Here is a 9,982-nt window from a genome sequence, read left to right on the forward strand (position 1 = left end):
CCAACTCTTCTTGTATTTTATTACTGTGTGTAGACCTGTCAATCGGGTCGGGTCACAAGTCATTTCGAACATGGTCATTATTTCAAGTTACGGTATTATTATTAGTCCTACTACATTACACATCAATTCTTAAGTACTTTGTATCAATGATATGTTTTAAAATTTGACATATAGATTAAAAATTTATCTTAAAATTCAATAAACAACCCGGGCATCGCACGGGCACAAAACTGGTAACTAATACATAAAGCTAAATTTTTAGCCATATTACGAGGCAGCGACACTTGGCTTTCCAACTTTTCGTCAATTGTCGCGCCACGTTGGATGGAATTAAATAGACTTCATAAATTAAAAAAGTTAGTTTAAAATTCTATTTGGATAGAATTTTAGGATAAAATTGTCGGTTTTGTTTCAGGGTTTTTTGGAATCCCTCGGGATACTGTTTACTAGACCTGGCAATCCTGACCCAGACCCGATGACCCGACCCGAATGACCCGACCCATGACCCAAAATCGACCTGAAATCAGTGACCCGAAATTGACCCAAAACCCGAATCAACCCGACCCGACCCATACCCGACCCGAAGTTGACCCGAGACCCGAAACGACCCGACCCGAAGTTGACCCGACCTTTAACTTGAATTAATTGACCCAAATAGACTCGAAACCCAGAATGACATAAACCAAAATTATCTTATACCTGAAATGACCAGAATCTATTTAAGTTAAAGACTTGACCTTAGCAAACCGAAATAGAAAAAAACCGTAATTAAATTGAATTAATTGACCCAAATCTATTTAAGCTAAAGGATTTTTTTATCTTCCTATTTTTTTACTTTTATTTTTGTTTTTCTATATTTTAGAATTTAGTCACTTTACCTTTTACTTATGGAAATTTGGAGGGAGTATTCCCGCTCATAATTTACCTCTTGTCCTCATCATGAAATTCTTTTGGAGTTTTAGCCATTAGGGGGAAGAATTTCCCACAATTTTAACCAAGTTAAAAGTTTTATTTTGTTTCCCTCTTGAATTTTCACTTTTAAGTTGTAACTTTGTTAAAATGGAAATTTTGAAAATTTTTAATTGATCAACAAGTGTATCCGTAATCTTACATCTGAGTATGAGAATATTTCCCAATGCACTGACCCGACTCGAAGTTGACCCGACCCGAAGTTGACCCAAAAATTAACCCGACCCAAAAGTTGACCCGACCCGAACTGACCCGACCCAAACTTGACCCGACCCAAACTTGACCCGATACCCGACCCGACCCGATTTTCAGTCGACCCGAAATCAACCCGAAACCCGAAATGAAGTGACCCGACCCGAACATGACCCGATAACTTTTTGACCCGAACTTGACCCGACCCATACCCGACCAGAATGACCCATTTGCCAGGTCTACTGTTTACGCTCTGCCGGTAATGAGACTTGGACACCTGCAAAACAACGAAACTCCGTTGATCGGAGATCCGCCTCCGACGATCAAGTTAGTGATCGAAAAACAGAATAAATGTAGAGAGAGAAGTTGGAGCTATTTAGTGCTATTTTTAAGGTTATGTCACAATCCACCCCTTCCATCAACAATGATTGGGGTATTTATAGGGGTGGGGATTTGTGCCCCTTAGGGTAAGTGACCTAGGATTTAGTGCTCTGATTGGTTGCGCAATCAAGAGAGGGCACGTGTCCCCTTGGGGGAGCCGGTTTTGCGGCATTTTAGGATCTTGAGCCTCCCAATGTAAGGAGGCCTTCACTCTCTTTATTTCAGGGGCTCTCTTGCTCTTTTAATTCGTGTCATCTTCCTACAGCGAAACATTTCACCTCTTGATTGGGCCACGTGTCATCGTGGGATTGGTCCATGCATTTAGGGTAGTTTTTACCCTAAACATTTGCCCCTCAAAGGGGAGGGCTCATCCCAATCGGGCCGCCTGCTCTAATTTCACACGTCCGATACGCAAGGCGTGTTTTGAGCAATTAGAGATGTTTTCAGGAGTCGAACAAAATCATCCGTCCGCTTTATTGGGCTGAATGCCTTGTACAAACAGTCTGACGTCTTTGAGGAACTTAGCCCGGTCATTAGTCGGACAGGATGGGCCGAATGGCCTATGTTTGGGCTGGGTGCTTTGATTGACTCGTCTGACGTCTTCAAGGAACTTAGCCTAATCGTCAGTTGGACATAATAGGCCGAATGGCTTTTGGTTGGCAACCAGCTATTCTCCATTTTTCGAAGAGAATGGTTCAACTTCTGAGGCGGATGTCGAACTTGACGGGCAATTACGACGCCCGTTCGGATTCCGCCTTAAATGCTTTGTCATTAGCACTAGTAGAAAAAACTATATGGGAAGCCCCAATTGGCAAGCGGTTTTTAAAATCCGCTTCGAAAGACCCAATTTTTTTAAAAAAAAACTCTTTTTTGGAATGGTAAGCGGTTTTGGCGCGAACCGCTTGCCTTATATGTAATGGCAAGCGGTTTGCACCAAAACCGCTTGCCATTTGTTATAATGGTAAGTGGTTTAACCCCGAACCACTTGCCAATTCAAAAAAAAATGCAGGATCTCAATTCTCATACACTTAGTCGAATTTTTAGGCAAAAATTTTCAATCCCGCGTTCACAACCACTCCCCTCTCTTTCTCACTCCTTACTTCCCTTTCCACTCTCAGGCATACTCCACCACCGCCGCCGCCGCCACCACTCCTTTCACTCTCTTTTCTCTCTCTTTTTTTTTAATTTTCGTGGGTTTGTAGCTGCTCCTGTGCGAGGGTAGTTCAGTTCGTGTGGGTTGCTGCGTTTGTGGGGAGGTGTTGCTCGTGGGTCGCTGGTGGCTGTTCGTGGCTGCTGCTGCTGTTTTCGTGGGTTGCGGCTGCTCGTGGGTGGCTGGTGGTGTTCGTGTGTTCTGAATTTTCGCCCCACCCCACACCTTTCTCTCTCCCTGCCTAATTTAAGCTACCTTATTCAAAGGCACCCCACCTCTAACTCTCACCCAACAATCCTTCTCTTTCTCACTCTCAAATGAGGTTGAGCTCTTGCTAAACTTTACTTCAATATGTATTAATTGTTTGTTTATTCTAAACTTTAAAGTTAGGGTTTCAAATTTACTTAACACATTTATCTTAATTATTTTATTAATTGTTTGTTTATTCCATAATGTTAATTGTTACTTTAATTGTATAAATGTTATATATATATATATATTGTTTGAATTTGAGTAGCTTTAAAGTGAATTTTTTGAAGAGAATATTTATTAGTTAACATGATAGTTTGTTAAATTTGGTTAGTGTGGATACCAAATTGTGTCTCCCCAAACCAAACCCAGTGATAAATGCCTTTCACGTCGAACCACAATCGAATGAGGTGAAAGTGTGAAAGGTCTAGTGTTGCGGTTAGTTTTTATTAAAATAATCTTTCTTTCTGTTTTAGAAAACCTACTTTATTTTATGAAAACGTCCAATCCAGTTTAGTTTGGTCCATGATAAGGGTCCAATAATAGTGTAGTTGGATGGGGCTCGAAAAGACCTTTCCGACGATATATTATAAGCCCAATTCCGATGAATAATGAGGAAGTTATGGCCAAATTACTAAACTGGGCCCAAACCGGATTTTACCTACGACCCAATGATCATGTGGAGGGTCCAAAGGTTTAATCCTATTCCTAAACTAATTAGTATTGATTAGAATCTTCTATAAGTTTCTAAAATATCTTAATTATCCTTTTTTGAAAAGATAAGATTAAGGAATTTGATTTAAATATAAACTTTCCTTCTTTAAAACTTTCCTTTTTTTAAGTCCTAGTTCTATTCGAATTTAAACATGTTCAAAGACAGTCAGATTTTATTTTCGTGCCTCATATTTTTTATCCAAATTTTATATGGTTGGATAGATCTTGAAATTATCTTTCCAATGATATATGATAATAATAATAATTTCGAGCTATAACGAAAAAGATATGAAAGAAATACGAAACTCTATCCAAAACTGACACCTTCTACTATTTCGGCCATATCTTTTATCTACAAAAGATTTTAATCTGATTCTAATTGCATTGGAAAGTAGACTTCAAGAGCTTTCCAACGACATATTATATGACTTATTTGGACTTTTGGATCAAAAGATATGATCAAAACAAAATCCGCAAAACTTGTCTTTGTCGCCTGGCGACAGACCCTGTCGCCTGGCGACAAGATGAATTTCTGGCGACAAGGTCGGTTTATTAGCGACAGCGTGGAGTTTTATTCCTTATCAAATTCTATGCTTTTCCGGACTGTTTTCTTACAAATAGGGTCCTCGATCTTCCTTTTTCAAAAACAATCTATCATCAATTCTCATCAACAATCAATTAACAATCACTTAATTCTCTCTATTCTCTCTCTCTCTTTCTAAACCAACCTTTCAAACACAATTTCGCATACACAAAACTTAGAAACACCTAGCCAAGTTTGAAGTTGCCTTCGCCCTAGACGTGAAAGGTTTATACTTTTCTGAGGGTTTGGTCCTAAATCTAGTCTAAACTTTTTAACTCTTTCCTTCAATTATTTAATTTAATTCTTTAATTATTATTTTCATTGAAGTTCACTAACTTGTGTATATTGTTATTAGAAAGAGGTACGAGGCATCAAAGTATGTAATCTTATTACTCTCTTTCAATGTAGAAAGCATGCTTATATTATTTATTAATTCCTAATATCATGTTAGGATATTATTAATGCTTTCTAGAATCATGTTTAGGTTGCCTTTTACTCTTTCTAATAGCATGTTAGTACCATGTTAGGTTTAAAGCTTTGATCTTTATTGCTTAGTGACATGCTAGGGTTTGTTATTAATCTTGTTAGTATCATGCCTAGGATCTTGCTATTATATTTAAGCTTTATTATTAACATGATTATTATCGTTATTATGTTGCTTGATATTTACATATATTGTTATTGCTTGATCACGCCTTTTATGCATGTTTAAAGGGAATTCGTACTTAAAATCACGCTTAATAAGATAATTAATAACTTTGGTTTAGGCTAATGTGATTTTAATTCAAGTGATCGCCAATAATAGCTTTATTTGTGCATTAATATTCAACCAACATAGATAAACAGTTTAGGGTAAATATAATGTTTGCATGTTAGTCAAAAAGCGCACATGAATACGAGTAGAACAAAGTAGAGGCCTATTTTATAGGGCGGGTGCTTTCTTTTGTAGATTGGATTCGTACCCTCATCCCTGAACCCTATTGATGAGTGACATTTATGACACTCATTTGATCTCTTTTTGGATGAATTTCATTTCATTTTATAACTCTTTCTTTAGTTTTCTTTAGTTTTACTCTTGATTTCTTCATTTTGTGCTTTTCTTAGTTAGTTTCTCTATTTTGTGCATTTTCTAGTTTATTTGTTGTTTTTCCCTTTTATTTGCTTTTTCTCTTTTATTTGTAGGTTATGATCGATTGTCCAAGAATTCCCGAGCTTTCTTTCAATGGTTTTTATCGCTTTTGACGCCTTATGCTAGTGCAAAGTGCTCCAAGTCAAGAGGGGCCCGAAGAGCAAGCTTCAAGACCTTGGTTGTGCACCTTTCATGCCTTGTGTTCATCAAAATTTCCAAGGAAAGTTGCTGCCTACTTCGTTCCCCATCACCATCAACATGCCTTGTGTGCACCGGATGAGCTAGGACGAAGAAGGAAGGGAAGCTCACCCGCGAAGGTGCGGGTGCACACAGGGGATGTGCGGCAGCACAGGTGTCGCGTGCGGCCGCACATCAGGCGCGTGCGGGCGCACCTGTGTGGGTGTTTTCCGTGCGCGCCTTTCTCTCTCCTACGAGCGGCCGCACCGGCGTGGGTCTATTTTTGGACGTCAAAACTATCTTCTCCTTTGTATATATAGTTATTTACTTCTATTTTTAGGGAGAGAATTAGATCTTCATTAGCTAGAATTAGATTACATTAGATCTTAGAGAGAGAAAAACACTTGTTCTTAGATTTCTAGAGAGAGAAAATGTGGGTTTGATGATTGATGATTGATGATTGAAGATTGCTACATTTGATTGGATTTCTATCAAGTTTGTAAGGATTCTTTACTCTTTAATGCAATTTCATGTTTGATTTCATTAGTATTGTTGTTTGATTTAGTTTATTAATAGTTTGATTGATTTGGTTTGAATTTATTGATTTCAATTGATGAATATGGGTTTGATGATTAGTTTAGCTTTGATCTTGATGTTTTTCATGGATTGTGAGTAGTTTGATTGCTAGGGTAAAGGTGAAGCATGTATTAGTGATGAATGATGAGTGACATTTTTGGCACTCATTTGGTTCCTTTTTGGATGATTTTTATTCCATTTTATCTCTCCTTTCTTTCGTTTTCCTTAGTTTTATTCTTGTTTTCTTCATTTTATGCTTTTTGTAGTTAGTTTCTCTATTTTGTGCTTTTTCTTGTTTATTTGTTATTTTTCCCTTTTATTTGCTTTTTCTCCTTTGTTTGTAGGTTGTGATTGATTGTCCAAGGATTCTCGGGCTTCCTTTCCATGGTTTTCCATTGATTTTCATGCTTAAAGCTTGTGCAAAAAGTTTCAAGTCAATGTGGGGTTCAAGGAGCATGCTTCAAGGTCTTGATTATGCCTTCTTCATGGCTCATTTTCTTCAAGAAATTCAAGGAAGTTGCTACCTATCTTGTCCTCCATCATCATCATCTAGGATGCGTGCACCTCGTTAGCAAGGGCAAAGAAGAAAGGAGGATGCTACAGCTGTGTGCGGGCGCACAAGAGAGATGTGCGGCCGCACATCTGTCGTGTGCGGCCGCACATCAGGTGTGTGCGGGCGCACATCCCTGGGTGTGCTCCCGTGCACACCATTCTCTCTCCTCCGAGCGCCCGCACCAACGTGGGTCTATTTTTGGACGTCTTTCCCAACTTCCTTTTGTTTTTGATAGTTATTTCTTTCCTTATTTAGAGAGAGAAGGAGATCTTGAATTGGATTGAATTAGATTAGATTAGATTTTTAGAGAGAGAAAACATTAGTTCTTAGCATTTTTAGAGAGAGAAAGTGTGGGTTTGATGATTGATGATTGAAGATTGCTTCATTTGATTGGATTTCTATCAAGTTTGTAAGGATTCTTTACTCTTTAATGCAATTCAAAGTTTGATTTCATTAGTATTGTTGTTTGATTTGGTTAATTGATAGTTTAATTGATTTGATTGAATTTGTTGATTTCAATTTGATTTCAATTGTTGAATTTGGGAATGATGATTAGTTTAGTTTTGATTTTGATGTTCTTTATGGATTGTGAGTAGTTTAATTGCTAGGGTGGTGGTGAAGCATGTATTGATGATGAATTGAGATTAATTTGGGGGAAATTGATTGAGTTGATAATGTGATTAAATTGGTTGATTGATTTTGTGCATGTGTGTGCTTGATTAGGCTTGATCACCCTTGTTATTCACACTAGATTGCATTGTAGGTTCACATTGATACGGACCATTGATTTGTGGCTTACATTTACTCGATTGAGATATCTTGTGATGTTTCCTAGCTAGAGTTTGATGTAGTTGACGCTAATTAGACCTCTAGGAGAATAGCTTGATGTACTCTCTTGGTTGCAATTTCGGTTTTCCCTCACATTGTTTGACTTAATCGGTTAATTCCCCAAGTTGATTGAACTTCATCGTTGATGCATGTGGATCCATTCCCCTAGTGTCTTAGCATTCATTTAATACTAGCATTTTTCTTTGCCTAGCCTATTCTTAGTGTCTACCATATACCCCTACTAGATTCCGGAATAGCTTAATATTGGCACCATGCATTCATTCTCCATTCTCTAGGGTTCGACCTTGACTTGTCGCTAGACTATTAGGGGTTGGTTAAGCTATAAATATTGTTTGATAGGGCGGGGTGGTAGCCCAACGACCTACCATTCTTAGCCACATCAAAATGGCGCCGTTGCCGGGGAATGGTGTTATGTATGCATGTTGTTTTTGAGTCTATTCCACTCTATTTGAAAAATACAAAAAGATTTTACACTTAGGCTACACTTGTAGCCGTGCTACTAATTTTGTCTTTGAGTTTTGTGTGTGTAGATCCTAAGTCAAGGGAGGTAGTTCAAGGGTTACCTTGAAGGAGCTTTTAGTTCCCGGGGCTTATAGGCATGAGAGCGCGATAGCTCCACCTATATCACCGGAGAATGACTTTGAAATAAAGCCGGCAATGATCACTCTTATTGAGAGGAGACAATATGGTGGGGCAAAGAACGAGAGCCCATTGAACCATCTTAAGGAGTTTGAAAAATATTGTAACACAATCAAGATCAATGGAGTTCCTCAAGAATTCATCCGCCTTAAGTTGTTCCCTTTCTCCCTCATAGGAAGATCTTTGGAATGGCTAGATAAAGAGATGAAGCCCAATTCCTTGAAAACTTGGGATGATGTCACCAAAGCTTTCTTATTCCGTTTCTACCCTCAAAAGAAAACGGCGGAAGCAAGAGCTTTGATTCAAAGGTTCAAGCAAAAGCCTGATGAGAGCCTTTATGAAGCATGGGAAAGGTTTAAGGATTATCAAAGGGAGTGTCCACACCATGGGATTCCTACCTACCAAATCATACATATCTTTTATGGTGGGTTGAGTGCTCATGGGAGAGCAAGTTTGGATGCCGGAGCCGGAGGCCCAATCATGAACAAGACGGAAGAAGAAGTGGTTGATGCTATTGATGAAGTAGCTCGTCATTATATGAATTGGCAAGAAGTGGAAAGAGAACCAACAAGCAAGGGTTACTCGATCGAACAACTTAGTGTCATTAATGATTTGACCACTTTGATTGAGGATTTAGGGAAAGAAGTTAAGTCCCTCAAGGAAAAGCTTGAGAAGCCTCTTTCCCAAGCTCCAATTCTTCCCTCCCAAATTAAGGGGAGAGGTACATCTTCTCACTCTAATTCAAATCTTTCTACTTGTTGCATGATTGTGGAATGTTGGCCATGTCAATTATGTGGAATGAATGATCATAATGCTTCTATGTGCCCAAATGTTTCTTGTAGTGAATGTGATGGAAGTGAAATGGAACACATGAATTATGTCAATAATCATGCTTGTGAACCTAGAAATGATGTTCAAAGGAATATTGGAAATAGGAATTATCATTTGAATTATCATGATTATAACCAAAATGGAGGTTATAGAAATCATGAATGCCAAGAGATTCATGGTAACTATAACCATCATGGTTGTAATGGTCATGGTCATGGCTATAGACATGGGGATCATAACCAAAGTTATGATAACTATGGTCAACAAAGGAGCCAAAATGAAACAAGGGGTAATTGGAATAATCAATCTAGGGGATATTTTCAAGAAAGTTTTCAAGATGATTCCCCAATTGATTTAGTTCCAAATGCTCAAGGTTTAAATGATAATTCCCGTGACCAATCATTTTCTTCTAGAGAATTTTTGGAAAGTGTCATTGAGAAGCAAGCCAAGACTATGGAAATGTGTATGGTTTTGAATGAAGAGAAATTTAATTACATGTTGGCTTATAACAAAGATTTGAGTGAAAAACTTTCTCAATTGACTAGTATATTCAAGGAATATGCAAACTCTTCTTCTTCTTTGACTCCACCTAGCCTAGATTCTAGGAACCCTATGGATGCCATTGTTACTAGAAGTGGTAGGGTCCTTGAGGGAGGTGTGCCTAAGAAGAGTGTTGCCAATGAGAGAACTAGTAAGAATTCCATTGAAATTGAAGGTGATGAATGCCCTTTGAGCGAAAATGTTGGTGAGGAACAAGTAGAGAAGGTGATAGAGAAAGAGAGAGAGGTTTGCAAACAAAGGCTCCCCTATCCTCAAAGATATAATAGATATAAGTTGGATGAGCAATTTGGGAAGTTTGTAGAGATGCTTAAGCAACTTCATTTAACTCTTCCTTTCACCGATGTTGTTGAACAAATGCCAAATTATGCTAAGTTCCTCAAGGAAATTTTGAGTGGAAAAAGGACTTGTGATGTGGCGGAGACCATTAGC

The 9,982-nt window shown here is 38.3% G+C and overlaps 1 non-coding gene across 1 annotated transcript; it reads right to left on the reverse strand.

The window, feature by feature from the left end:
- Positions 1-8,447: 8,447 nt before the first annotated feature.
- LOC145596381 (small nucleolar RNA R71) lies at positions 8,448-8,553 on the reverse strand. Its single transcript, XR_014103221.1, has one exon. It is a non-coding gene; the product is annotated as a small nucleolar RNA R71 (small nucleolar RNA).
- Positions 8,554-9,982: the final 1,429 nt, after the last annotated feature.

The sequence above is a fragment of the Chenopodium album genome, chromosome 19, assembly GCF_948465745.1.
Source record: "Chenopodium album chromosome 19, dcCheAlbu1.1, whole genome shotgun sequence".
NCBI lineage: Eukaryota > Viridiplantae > Streptophyta > Magnoliopsida > Caryophyllales > Amaranthaceae > Chenopodium > Chenopodium album.